Source organism: Alligator sinensis, unplaced genomic scaffold (assembly GCF_000455745.1).
Source record: "Alligator sinensis unplaced genomic scaffold, ASM45574v1 scaffold145_2, whole genome shotgun sequence".
NCBI classification, from domain to species: domain Eukaryota; kingdom Metazoa; phylum Chordata; order Crocodylia; family Alligatoridae; genus Alligator; species Alligator sinensis.
The window spans coordinates 1618965-1634250 of NW_005841954.1; the positions used below are offsets into that span (position 1 = coordinate 1618965).

General features: G+C 39.9%; 1 protein-coding gene across 6 annotated transcripts in view; it reads right to left on the reverse strand.

Moving 5' to 3' along the window:
* The window catches only part of USP45 (ubiquitin specific peptidase 45), a 164149-nt gene that overhangs the window by 48101 nt on the left and 100762 nt on the right, over window positions 1-15286 (reverse strand). The gene's annotated exons all lie outside the window — the stretch shown is intronic.

Genomic DNA, 15286 nt, shown 5'->3' on the forward strand with positions numbered 1-15286 from the left:
TCTGATTTAAGTAAGCCCTTCTTACAAGTCTTAATTACATTCACTTCATCAAACTAAGACACATTATTATGTACAGAGCCTACATAATCGCTGACTGCCTTGCCTTTTGGATGGGACAATCAAAGTTTGCCAGTATCTTTCTTGAAGACCAGGGCCACAGAGAAATCAACACATGATCCAACAGCATATTCTTAAATTGCCCTATTCATTCTTTTCTCATGTTTAATTCTTTTAAATTACTTAAATTACTAATAACCTTATGGCATAACTAGAGGATAAATAGCAAACCAAAAACAGTTAGACTGTTTTGCAGACAAATTTTGTAGCTGTGTATTTTCTCTCTCCCACTGTATGCACATACCTAGTCAGGCAGCCATCATGCTGCTCAGACAACCAAGCATTCCCTTGGTGGTATGTACCTCTAGGTGCAAGCTGTATCCATGACCTGAGAGTTCAACAAAAGTATTCTTACCCCAATGAAAACTAACAGGCCAGCACTTCTTTAGTGTTAAAAAAAAACTAATAAGAAAATGGCACAGACTAAAATAAAGTAGTTATATAGAAGTGAAAATTAATTCCCAGATTTTACTGTAATCATCCTGCATGGGTTACTGCTATCTTGCCCTATATCCTAGAATCATTTTCTAAAACCCTGTTTGTCTGGTTGGTTTGGTCATTTCATCTATGGGAGAACCTTTTGCAATGCATACTATCACTTAAGACAAAATAAAAATTATTTTTAGGGTCCTAGGCTTGTTATTAAAAAATTCTTCTTCATCTGGTAGCCATTTATTAATGGATAATTTGATTAGGCTGTTCGAGCAAAAAAATCTGTATTTGTCCCAAAGAGTTTATAAGATGAGAACAATGTGAGAGGCAAGGATATCTTAGAGTGATATCTTTGACTGAACTATGATTTTGGGATAAAGTTAGATAATCTTTTGAATGCAAGGCATTCTCTCTCAAGCCTGATCACAAGGAGCCAAGCACAGGATAGTAAAAACCAGCAGGGGGAAGGGGTGAAAGAATTTCTCCTTCCAAGTCTGAGTACAGATGAGGGGCTCTGTTCCCCACCCCCAGGTCCCCAGAACAGCTGGGAGGAGACTGCATGGCAGGGGCCTCTGTTCTACCCCCTGCCCAACTGCCTGATGGCTGCAGGCAGGAGCCATGGCTCACAGCTGGGCTGTCCATCGCACCAGAAACTGGGGGCAGGGGAGCAGAGTCCCCACTGCACAGACCTGGCCCAGAGCCAGCGGGGGGACTGCACAGCAGGCGACTCTGTTCCCCTTGCTCCCACAACTGCCTGATAACTGCAGCCAGGAGCTGCGGCTCAAAGCTGGGCTGTCTGCCACACTGAGAACCGGGGGCGGAGTGGGGAGCAGAGCCCTCACTGCATGGACCCAGCCTGGCCTTCTTGGACCCAAGCCAGCAAGCTCCGTTCCCCCACCCCTTGCCCCCAGTTCCCAGTGTGGTTGACAGACCAGCTCCGAGCCACGGCTCCTGCCTGCAGCTGTCAGGCAGCTGGGTGGGGGGGTGTAGAATGGAGGCCCCCACCAGCTGTTCTGGCTGGATCTGGGGGGACCGGGGCTGGTGGGCCCTCTGCTTCCACCCCTCCCACTGACACATGGCAGGAGGGCATGGCTGTGGAGCAAAGCCATGCTGTCAGGCTGGCCAGGAGGGCCAGGCAGCATGGGCGGGAAAAAGCCCCCGCCACCTGGCTCCTCCAACTATGGTGGCTGGGGGGGCTGGGGCCTCCATTCCCTGCCTGCCCAGCCCAGCTCAGCTGATGGGCATGGGGAGTAGGATGCTGGGCTGAGGGGCAGAGGCTTTGCTGCCTCAGTTCTGTCTGCCTGGGGACGGGGCAGGCCTGGTACTCTGCTAGAGCAGACAAACACAGGCCATGGCTAGCTTGACTGCCCTGCAGGGAGGTGGGGGTAGTGGGGGAGCCACAAAAGCTCCTGCGATACTGGGGGACTGCAGCCTAACTTGAGTCAGGGGGGAGATGGGACAGAAGTTCAATATACCAGTCTAACCCAAACCAATTAAATCTAATATTATATCCATCCAAGTCTATTTTAGATAGGGTTCCACCATTTTTAGACCAGTCTATGTGCACTGAACTTTTGTTCTGTTACAGGTTTAGACTGGTTTTTGACCACCTAAACCAGAAAAAAGTGTTATGTCTGCACCTAGTTTTAGATTCTATGCAACCTTAAAAAGCCTACGAAAAACAAGAAACAAAACCCATAAGAAATGTATTCATGTATGCAGTGTTACACAGTGTAATAGATGAACCCAGAATGCCTTTAAATTCCTAAATATCTCAGAAAGGCCATACTGTTTGAAAGGGGAATAAGTTAATAAAAGAGACTTCTGTACACATCATCACCACACATATTTTCTATCTTGGTAAAATGAATGGCAGAGACTCTATGACTATAAAAAGACTTGATGTGGATTTTAAAAAATGGTTATTCAAACATTTTAAGATAAGGAAATGGTGAGGTAAGCCACCCAAACGACCTTAACTCCACTACGAAATAATACTGTGGGGAGAAAGGGGAAATCTAGGCTCCTAGGCCACATCAAAAAATTGATTCCTCTTTCAATGCTTGTATTGCTTAGATACAAGAACAGGGCTTGGGAAATATGTAGAGGTAAAAAAATATATAGTTAGAATGTCACATTTTCAAGGAAGTACATGTGAGCACACATAAAAGATGTGTGTATACACTGTGTGCATCTGTCTATACTTAACTCACAGTACTTTAGCAGCTCCTGAATATCTAAAAGATGAAATTTTTTATGCCTTGCATTTGAAAGCTTGTCTAATTCCATCCCGATGACATTGCTGGTCAAATAAAAGCTACCACCCTAAGAAATCCTTCCCTTTTACCTAACTTCTGGACCATCCCAGCTATGCTATTACTCTTACACTACCATTTTTATGCTCAACATTTAACTGATTTTAGACATACAATATCAAATATTTGCCTATCAGCACTACATCCAGATGCTTCCTATGTTAAACAGCACCTCAAAAATTGCAGTCTATTCCCAACAAACTTCTAGTCTCTAGGACTTAAAAATCTGTGAAGCAAAGAATCCACATGCTTTAGGAAACACACATCTGGTGCTGCCCTTGTCCTCTCACAGCATATCGTCCTTTGAGCTGTCCTCCTTCATGGTGTCTGGCATCAGCAGCAAAAAAGGCAAGCCAGCTTGCAAGTCAGCACAAGGACACACAAAGAACATTGGCAGTTGCTGGTTTCACAGTTATTATCCAGGACAAATGAAGACTTAAAGAGTCTATTGCAAATATTAAAAAAAAAAAAGAATAATATCTCCCTCATAAACCCAAAAGAGGCTAAATTTGCTCAAGCTGGATCAGCATTTTTCACTGTTTTTGTATTTCTAAGTTACACCAGATGACATATATAAAATAAACACTTCATCTAACAGTAGACACATCGTGGCCTAAATCATGGTTGCCATTTAAAACCCCACAAATCACTTTCATACCAACAATCCATCTGCAGGATCTATTTTAAGCATAAATTTATAATCCATATGAACAAAGACTTCAAGCAAAACTGAAATAATTTCTAAAGCAAAAATTGACCAAAACGTCTCTGTGACTATACTTATATTGAGTGATAAGTTTGCTATACGAATCCTTCTCAGATGAACTGTCATAGGACAACTTGGATCTACAGGATACTCGTCTCCAGATATCTTGAATCTTAAATAAGATTGTGTGTGTTTATTCACTCTTAATACAGTTTTATTTCACATTAAATATTACTTGATTATTAACACCAGCCCCTGTCAACATATTAAATGTCCCCCCTTTCCAGAGGCATAATAATGCAGCATTGCACTTCAACATGCCACATCCATTTTTTTTGTCAGCTCTTAAAAAGACTCACTGGCAAATAAACTGAAAATTACAACAACTACTATTCAATTGCATGTTATCAAGTGTATCAGGTGTGTGTGAATAATAAAAAGAATCCCACATGCAACAAATCAGTTCTTCTTCTCTTGGACATGTCACTGAATGAATGATCTAATATGGCCAATACAGTCCTTAATGGCAGGAAATATGTTAAGTATTGCTTCCAAAAGGTAAAATGTGCTTATTAATGTAAAAAATAAAAGACATGTGTACCCACTTTCCAGTTTACAAACACATTTCATAACTTGAAACACTATCATAAATTGTCTGTTGCAAGTGGAAATGTCTTTCCAAGCACTTTGCATCATTTGATTAATCAATCCTTAGCTTTATTTGTCTAGTTTCAGCTTATGCAGTGAACCAAGATATGCTAATAGTTGATAAGCAAATAATTGGGTGAAATTTAACTTAATAGATAGCAAACATTCTTTTCTGATGAAGCAACCAATCAAAATATGTGAACAGCTGATAAGTGATTAATTGGAATGAAAAGCATTAAAATGAAAACAAGACAGAAGACCTAGTTTAAATTAACAGCCTCCTATTTCAAGGCAAATCAACACTTCTAATTTTAAGAGCATATCAACCAGCTTGTCCAGCACACAGTAATTTCACTTGTCCAGGCAATGTCTTTAGGGGTTCTAGGCATCTAGATAATAAGATTTTCCTTAACCTTGCATCACAACTGCTCAATTTTGTGTTGGATACTTCATACCAAGAGCATGCAGAAGAATATATAACATTAACAACTATGTAACACAGTATACATGCAGATCAAATGCTAATTTGCAAATCCTTATCATTTGCACTTTTTACTTTTTATACTTTACTAAGGTCATCTATTTTTTAAATATGGCAGGAGCCATGTTATTTTGTTCGGACATTAACTGGAAGTTAATAAACTGGGAAATCAAAAAAGTTGGCATAATTTTTTCTTTGAAACTTTTTTCATCAAAAAATGAAAATGTAAGTTGACCAAAACATGCTCTGAATTCCTGTTATTTATTTTCCTGTTTCACTCAGAAAAAACTGAAATAAATCAATATGTTGAAATATTTTGTTGTGATATTTTCAAAATGAAGTAGCTTCACAATGTGCTTTCCAATAGTCTCTTGTGAGGGTCTGTTTTATAACCCCTTTAACTAGCCATTTTTGCCTTTGTAATAACAACAGAACACACTCTAGCTCTGCCCTCCTTTCTGCCCCCTCACCAAAGGGATAAAGGCCACGGACCCAACCTGCTTCTCAAATTTCCTTTCAACCAGTATCCCATATTTACTTGACTTGAAAGAAGAAGGCTGGCTCCAGTACAGAAGCTGTTCCTGCTCAGACACTGAGACCTCATGGTGGTCTGGGAAAATAAGGAAAATGGGCCAAGTTCTTAAAAAGAAGGTTAGACAAATTCATAGAAGACAGGTCCACTGATAACTATTAGAATACTAGACATGCCCTGCACATATAATCTCCCCTCTAAAGCATTTACTACTTGCCACTATCCAAGTGAATAGTAGGCTAGACAGACTATTGGTCTGACCCAGTACAATACTTCTTACATTCCTCTGCATGGACTCTGGATAACGAATGTCTCTGATTGTGGTGGGAGCTATTAAAAACCCTAAGGCCAGACTAACACTGGTGTATATCCCACAGGCTATTCTGCTGATAACATTAGGGCTTGTGAGCCAATCCATGTGGTATCTATCTTTCAGCAAATGTCCATGGTGCTGTATCAGTGGAGGCAACAGGGTGGGGGAAGGAGATGGTTATCTGGTATCTGCAGATCTTGATTGTCTCTGTGAACAAGAAGACTTTGTCGGTAGAGAGGATGGGATCTGTGTCAGGGGGAGCACTTACTGCCTGTGCTGCTTCAGACATGAACAAGTCTGGTGCTGGACAGCACGACAGCACTGACAGATAGGTAAAGTGAGATGGTGCCAGGAGTAGGCTGCATTGACACCACAAGTACAGGTTTCCCTCACTTTATGCAGGTTCTATATGTATGAATTTGCTCTCATGAGATGACCTTTTTTATACCAAAAATTCGTTATATGTGAGATAAATTCACTCTTATGCGATAGGTGTGGTGGAAGCCTGTAGTCAGCTGCCTTGTGCGGTGCATTGTGCGAGCGATGCACACCAAAAAATAATCTGTGTGGATCTGTGCTCCTCGCTCATTGTCTGTGACGTGTTTCTGTAGTTTTCATCCCCGTTATGGTAACATTCACCACCACCCTGTACTTAAGTGTACTGTCTGCTGTTGGTAAGTACCAAAATTGTCTTGTAAAAGTGGTAGAAATGGATCTGGGAGTCAGTACAGTCAAGGTCGTGGAACGTATCCCTATTTGTTACATTGTAAAATGGGTTCCCTTTATGCGAATTCGAGTTATGCGCTGTTTTCCAGGAATGCATGTAGCATAAAGCGAGGGAAACCTGTACAGTACTAGACTGTGAGCTGATAATGACCCCTATACTTTTTCAGGCTCAAGAGCTGCCAGCATCTTTGATGAGCATGCCAGACAGGAATACTGAACAACCTTTTTTTTTTCAAATGAGCTCAGGCAGGACTCCTCTCTTTATCTCTTATGCCCTGGATCCATGTGCATCAGTGGTAACATAGCTATCTTTAAATGACTGTGAGATTCTGTAGGCCAAGAAATCTTGGGGGCAGAAATCAGTACTGGGACTAGCACACCCGGGTCTTCAAGAGTTCTGGGTTCTGCCAAGTTGAGAAATCTCAGAAGTTTTATCACTCTCTGTGCGTGGATCTGGGAAGTGGGAATGGGAACAGTATGGCTACACTCTTGAGCTGTGGAACTCTATGGAGTCAGCTCTCTGAGTTTGGCAACAGGCCAGGATAGGTGTGGGGTGAAGAGACAGTGGCATCTACCTCCTGGGTCCTGGAGCTTCACTAAAGCAGTAGCTCTAGCCAGGAGCCACACTGAAGAGGCAGTGAGGCTAGAGAGCTCACTGTACACATGTGCACAGCCAAAGGTGGATACAACTGTATCCCCAGGTAAGATCCTGTTCCTCTTGTGAAGGCTTTTTGCAAGCTGAGAGGTACTCTGGTAACATGAGGATGATTTGCAGGAGGATTTCCTTTGTTTGCCTCTGACTGGAAATCTACCTGTAGATCTTGTCTGGGACTGTACAAGGGTGTTGAACCTAGCATTGTTCAAGAGGAAGGTCCCAAGTGCTGCAAGTGTGTGGTGCTTAATTGCGGCCCCTGACCCCAAGTTCAACGGAGGTTCTTTATTGCTAGCATTCTTATGACAGTTTTCAGTGCACACAGATGGCAAATACAGGACTATTCATCAACACAAAACAGAAGATAAAATAGAAGATAGGCAAAACCACGATCCTTTTGCATTCTGAGTACAACTCCCTCACTCAGAGACAGATTTACAAAGCAATTAAGAGAAAAATCATGAATAACTTCCCCATTAATAAACAAAATGTGAAGCTAAGTGTGCTTATTAAAAGTAACTGACTAAAATATTTTAAGAGAGAACTGCTGCAGTGGCTATCACACAAAACTGTTTCTTTTAGAGTTCAGTTTCACAACAGTTCTTGAAGCCTTTAACAGAGCTAGAGGAGGATCCTTTTAACACTGTTTTTAGACTTTCCTATAGTGAATTAAATCTTCATTACAGCTAAAAGGGATTAACTGAAAGAGGAGAGACATATAGAGAGGGGGAAAAAGAGAAAAGAGGAGAGAGATATGGAAAGAAAGAGGATGGGACTATAGTGGGCACTGTTTTAAAGGCAAAGTGTTAGGAAAATGCCTTTTACAAGGCTACAGTGCAAGGTTTGGCTGTTTCGCTGTGACTGACAGGTGCTGTCATTGTTAACACACTGCTTAATAGATGAGCAATTGGGTATCCATGCCTGTAACGTGTTATATAATACTACAATCAATCCTAAATTTCTAATGCTCTGTGGAAATATTCTTAGAATGAGGGAGTTTGGGTTTCATTTCTTTTTTGAGGGTGGAGAGGAAGAGGTAGAAGAATATAAGGAGAACAAACAATACAATGACACTTTTACAAAAAAGATTCCTAAATCTTATAAACCAAAATAAGGGATTAGAAGAATTGATTTCCATTGATACGTAGAAATCTGACAACTAAAAGATGTGCGTTCTCGTCTCCTTGAAAATATGCTTCAAGCAAGATCCTTGGCAAAAGTGGAGGACTTTAAGATGGTTGGTTGAATTGACCGCTCACAGATGTGCTGACATATGGAAGCCAGTGCCAATGCGCTACAACCTGTTGTACAGTGTCAGCAGTATAATAACAGAACAGGTTGAACTCCTGTTAATGGCCATAAGTAGTGAAGGACAACTGTGACAGCTATATGCATGTTTCTTAAGCCTATCATTTCACAACTGATCTTGATACATCAGCTAAAGAGATATTTCTAGTGATTATCTACCATTTTTTTGCAATGTAAATTAGGAATTAATTAAAATGTGCATTAGAAATATATGTTTGCTGTTAAACAGGTTTCTTTTTTATAAATAATCATCATTTTCAAAACCATCGTAAATTAAACTATCCTTTCTTTTTGAGAATTAAACTATGCTTTAAACATTGTTCAACCATATTACAAAGAGGGGCTATAGTATACTACTGTCTTTTAAAAACACTTGCACCTGTGCTTTCTACACATTAGAGGCAAATTCTCTGGATGAAAGGTAAATTTTGGAATGTATTATTCTGGAAAACCTTAGAAACAATGATGACCAATAAAGAAATATTTAAGAAATAGAACTTACTATTTTTTCTAGGATTACTAAAAATGGAGAAGAATCATCACTTATTTTTTTCAGTCTGGTTCTGTCTAAACTACTCAGTCGCAACAAGCAAGGCAAAATGTATACTTAACATCAGTTGTGGAGAGGATATTCTGCTTGTTGTCATTATACTTTCCTCCAAAATGCTCAGTTGCAGGACCAACAACAGTTACTGTCATTCAAGAATAGCTGGATTAAAAACTGACTTTCTTGTTGTCCCTGTCTTTTTATGAATGTGTGTGCTTGATCTAGCACCCAATTTTGATTTCAGTGAAAAATAGTGAAAGAACAATATGCAACAACTTTAAGATTAAAATTCATTTATTCCTGGTCATTTATGGGTAGGTCCAGCAATATGTATGTTTATAATTTTCAAAGCACAATTATAGTAAATTGCTCTGTGTAAAGATAAACCTCAGTCAAACTGGCGAAGCAATCACTGTGCTTCATTTAGCTCTAAGAAACAGTTAAGCAACTTTATTAAATAGCTGTAACCTCCACCTCAGTCACAGGCACATCTCTCTGTCCTGAATACAGTATACATGGGTAGACAGGTTTCTGTTAGCTACTGTTTTAGAAGATGTTGTGGTATGGGTATGTTTACACTGCAAACTATGGGACAGCAGGGAAAAACCCAAGCGTTAGGAAACTGAAAGCAGCTTAGCCATGTCAGCCCAGAGCTCTGTGTGGGTTGCCAAAGAAATAAAATACCTCATTTTCTCATTCATTTCTTCTGGAAGAACCTGCAAGACCCTGGACAAACTGCATTTTTGTCTAGTCAGTCAGGTGAAAAGAGCAAAAAAATCAATTTCAATCTTGCAAATTAAAATACCTTGTTTATAAAGATGACAAATAGTCACAAAGTATATATATTAATCCTTTTCTACATAAATGCTTTTTATTACTACAAAAGCCTGATGCATCTATCACCAGAAAAATATAAAGAGAAAAAATAACTAGATTTATAAATACATGTGTTTTTTTTCCCAAATAAAACATACTTTTACAATGTTGGCTGAATACTCATATTTGGCCAGCTTCAAGAAGATACAGATTTTACCTTAGAGTTTTCCAAAGTCCTTATTTAAAGTGCTTTCCAGGTTAGTTAAATAGGCATAGCAGGAGTCCCTCTGGAGGTCGGTTCTCCTCCTACATTTAGTGCATTTACTCAGTTGGGCAGCAATGCTTTTATCCTCTACTAAAGTAATGAGGTAGTTTGAGTACTGCTAGAATATTTTTCTTTTTTTCATCCTGAGCTTAAATGGGCCACCCAATATATATGATGTATTTGGTTTCATTTGCAAAACTGTTATTTAGCAGTGAGCTACTACTTTTAAATCCCTATGTTCTTCTCCCCCAGCATAAAACATTAATAATCTTTCATTAGATATCAAACTCATCTGATTTATGAATGGAAATAATGCAATGTCAAAGTAAACTGAAGTACCAAGTTAATCAATGCTTGGATAATCACTTGCTGGTTTTTAACAAATAAGTAGTTGATCATCATCTCTGCACAGCAATTTGTGATTGAAGACTGAAGCATTTTCAGAGCTGCAGGTGGGCACCCCATTTATCTGAAAGTTTTAGATATCTGGTCCCTACATTTTCAAAAATAGCTATACTAGCTCCAATTGATGCACCTTACAGGAATCAGATTTTTCAGAAGGTGGGAATTCAGCATTTTCTGAAAAGCAGCAACTCCCAGGTATAATAAATGAATCCCCCCCCCCCCCCCACAAAACTGGCCCAAAAATCACTAGTCCCATTTAACTTTTAGACAAATGGAGCTAACCACTCAAAGCAAGAACAAGTTCCAAGATCTAAACACGCATCTCTTATCTCTTATAAGCAAGGTGGCATGGCTTACTGGAACTGAGCAAGCATGCTCACTGTGAAATCTAATTTAGAAGAAAATACTAGGTGTCTTTTGGGTCACACAACATGGGAAGATCACAGCTGCTATTCTCCTTGATAAACTGAATGGTTCTGGGAAACAGGTGGTCACTGCACAAGCTCAAAAAGGGGTGGGGAAGGCACTGCATCTGGAAACTGTCAATATGTATGAAGGGGAGACAGCTTGCAGAAGCAAACTTGCTGCATTCTGCAACCTCTATGCTAGCAGATCAGTCCATATCTTCGACTTTTAGTAAGCCTTTAAAATATGAATTAATCTTCCACAACTGACCACAGAAGAACAGGATTTTTATATGAGATCAGTCAGTCTTTATAACTATTAATTAAAATATGTCTGTGACTATAAGGCACAGAGGAGAAAGAGGGAGGAAAAAATGAAAAAAGAATGCCTGTAGGTGTACCTGTCCACTAGGGGTATGTGAAATAAGCCGTATTCGATTCAGATTCGGCCCAAATCAGGGACAGTGATTTGATTCGTTGATTCGGATCACTGTCCCCAATTAGATTCGGCCAAATCCAAATCTGGAGATTCGATGCTGATTAGGAGAATCAGATTCAGCCATAGACACAGCTTTAAATGTTTTTTCTACATACCTCGAGGTACCAGGTGCAGCTCGTGAACGCTGAGATGCTGGGGCGGGTGGAGCATCCCACAGGAGTGCGGGTGTCCCCCCCCAGACCCAGAAGGCACCAGTCACCAAGCAGGAGGAGTGCAGGGGTGCCCCGCTATGCGCTCCTCGGCAGAGCTGGAAGTGGACTGGAAGTGCTTCTGATCCACTTCTGGGTCTGCTGCCGAGCGTGCTGGGACGCTCCTGTGGGACACTCCCCCACGCTCCTGTGGGACGCTCCATCCACCCCACCATCTCAGCATTCACAAGCCACCTAATAACTCGAGGTATCTAGAAAAAACATTTAAAGTTGTGTCTATATCTGAATCACCAAATCTTTCTGAATCTCTCCGAATCGATTCGGAGGGTTCCGATTCAATTCACAAAGATTAAAGGGTCTCTTGATTCGATTCAGATTTGGAGACTTGGCCACTGACTTGGGCTGAATCTCTGCTGAATCGAATCAGGGACTGAAGCTTCGCACAGCTCTACTGTCCACCTACAACTAGAAAAAGAAAAAAAACCCCTATGAAGTTCATACAACAAGTCACTGGAAAAGATGTGATAGCCTCCAATGCTCTGGCTGAATGGATACAGAAGAGCCAAGTCCTACTCCTAGCTCTGTTATTGGCCAGCTTGGGTAACCTCTGCTGAATCATTTAATCTCTCTGTGCCTTAGCTTTTCCACCTGTAAAACAGGGATGACAATACCAATTTCCTTTATAAAACACTTGAAAGTCTACTGATAAAAAAACCCATTAAAGCATCCATAAAGGAAACTGCTCTACTGGATCAGGTCAATGGTCCTTTTAGCTGGCACCACACACTTCAGAGGAAAGTACATGGATCCTTTTGCAGCCAATTATGAAATAATCTGTCCACAGAAGTTTTTCTTAATTCATCAATTAGTAGTTGATTTATGTCATTAAGCATGAAGCTTTACATCCTTTCTAATAATGCTCCTTGTTATGTAACTGGGAATAACTACATATTTTTAATCTGTATACTTTTGCCTGAAGGATAATTTATAAGAAGTTCCAAACAATTACTTGGCAAGTTAAAAAAGTGTTTCCTCAGTCTCTCCCTAACTTTTCCAGTTTCATAAATATCCCTGTTTCTCTTTTATTACCAGAAAGGTTAAATGAATATGACTAATTTGCCTTGTCTGTGTTATTGTTTATTTTGTGTTTTTTCATCATCCCACCTTTGGTCGCCTCTTTAATTGAAATAGCTTCAATTTTATTATTTCTTCTGCTGTGAAAGCATGCTTGTGCCTGTAACCATTTCTGTTGCCTGTCTCTGGATGTTCTTTTGTATTTTTGCCCATCTTCCTTCCAAAAGCTTGATCAGAGCTTAAATGAGTATTCCAGGTGAAGGCATACAATTGAACTACATGATTACAACATCATATTTTTAGTTGTTGTTTCCAAATATAATTATTTGGCTTTATTTATCTCCACTACATAATTATTATTATTAAGCTATCCAAACCGTCATACATTTTTTTTCTCCAGAATGGAGAAAGTAAATTTACAACTGAGGAAAAGGTGCAACTAGTTTAGTTTATTCCTGCTAACATATCATAAGCTTGCCAAGAAGAATTATAATTTTCCTTCATCTTGCCCATTCACCTAGCTTTGTTAAGCTTCTCTTCAGATTAGTAAACACTGAAGAATTTAGTTTAAACTGATGTGTACTATTGGTATATTTTTGCATGGAAGTTATTCACTATATCATCATACATGAACACAAGAAGAATATTCAGATGGGTCCCCTCTTCCCTGTTGTGGAGTTCCAGGACATAGACCAGTAAATCTCAACCAGGCACAAGCATACAAGTTTCATATCTTATAATAATTCTTTATAGCTAGCCAAGAAAGAAGCAACCAATTCTATGCTCTCATGTTGGGCAGTACACAAAAGGACTCTTTAAAAAAAAGTAGGAAGATATACAGATGGAGAAGCAGAAAATTTTCTGAAATAAAAAAGTCGTCCTTGTGGAAAATAATCCTTTTCTCTATAAAAGACTCCTAATTAATTGATTAATCAGAATGAAGAGAAAAGGGTAATTCTTCTCCCTATGAACCACTTTTACCATTACCTCTCTCACCAGTCATGATGATGAATGAATAATAATCCAAGCATTCTATAAGGTTTCTCTCTAAAATGATAATTAGTCATGTGGGTCTTACCACAGTTACCCCACCCCTAGCAAATACATCCCTCCCTTTTTAGATTATGCTTGGAAAGAGCGCTCCCTTCCTCACTAGAAAAATCTTGTATTAACACCATCCATGACACCAGTAACAAAATCCTTGTTCAACAGTGTCAATGCAGGAAAACAATCCAAATACTAATCCATTTTCCAGGAAAGTACCAAGCAGTTTTTCCTATAATTAAAGACACTCATTTGTTCTGAGCACTCAAGTATTACGACATTAACTTGCTGCACAGATCTAAACAAAGTAACTGCACTTCTTCCACTGAAAAAATTACTCAGCCATAATAAATATGGGAAATATTTATGTCCACTTAATACATAAATGTTGTGTCAATCACTAAGTCTCCAGATAAGTCAGAAGTCTGCAGTCCTAATATTCAGAGTAGTGGAAAACAAACAGAAGGGCCCTGTAGCTATGTACACAATCTGTCCTAGCAAAACTTCTGACAGCTGCAACACTAACAAAATTAACAGTGGATGAATTAGTACCAGACGCTAAACAGTTGCCATAGAAAGGAAAGAAATGGACAATTCTTTTTTTTTCCTTTTCAACCTATCTACCCCATCACTCCACTTCCCCCAAAATTAATAGTAAAATTAACATATTTTTTTATTATTTGATTAGAAATGCATCTCAAATGCCCACTTATATACTTAATACATACAAACTGCTCCATTTCACACATGGCCCATTTAGAACCTTATAAGGTACAGTTTACAATTTGAAGGGTCATGTTCCTAATTTTTTTTAATCAAACATTTTACACTTCTCCTTTAGATTCTTCTCACACCTTTGCTTCCCAGATTTCACTTAGTTTGATTTTTGGAGTCACAGCTTCTCTTCAATAATGGAAAAGGGACACCACCTCTTTGGTTCATCTCTCTGTTATCTTTACCTGTGCCTTCCTGGCCACCTTCCCTTTCCCTGCTTTTCCTCTTTCACCCTTGGCATTTCAAAAAAACTTTCTTTCACAAGCACTTCTAGCCTTAGATAGTACCAAGAGTTATAAAATATAATGATTATATATTGAAATATAACAAATTTAACAGTTTCAAACAATACGAGTTAGGTTGCCTACTTCTGTACAAGACCATGCATATTTATATTTGGGCACAATACCAAATGTCTAGGTGCCTGAGGTGCTACTTTGAAAAAAAAGGTCTTTGAAAAAATTATCAAGGCTCACATATGTGAGAGCCCGGCAGGACAAATTATGCTGAGGGGAAACCAGCACAGGTTCGTGGCAGGCAGATCGTGCCTGACCAATCTAGTCTCTTTTTATGACCAGGTTACGAAATGCCTGGACACAGGAGGAGGGGTGGATGTCGTATACTTAGACTTCAGGAAGGCCTTCGATACGGTATCCCATTCCATACTGGTGAACAAGTTAAGAGGCTGTGACTTGGATGACTACACAGTCCGGTGGGTGGCGAATTGGCTGGAGGGCCGCACCCAGAGAGTCGTGGTGGATGGGTCGGCTTCGACCTGGAAGGGTGTGGGCAGTGGGGTCCCGCAGGGCTCGGTCCTTGGACCGATACTCTTCAATGTCTTTATCAGCGACTTGGACGAGGGAGTGAAATGTACTCTGTCCAAGTTTGCAGATGACACAAAGCTATGGGGAGAAGTGGACACGCCGGAGGGCAGGGAACAGCTGCAAGCAGACCTGGACAGGTTGGACAAGTGGGCAGAAAACAACAAAATGCAGTTCAACAAGGAGAAATGCAAAGTACTGCACCTAGGGAGGAAAAATGTCCAGCACACCTACAGCCTAGGAAATGACCTGCTAGGT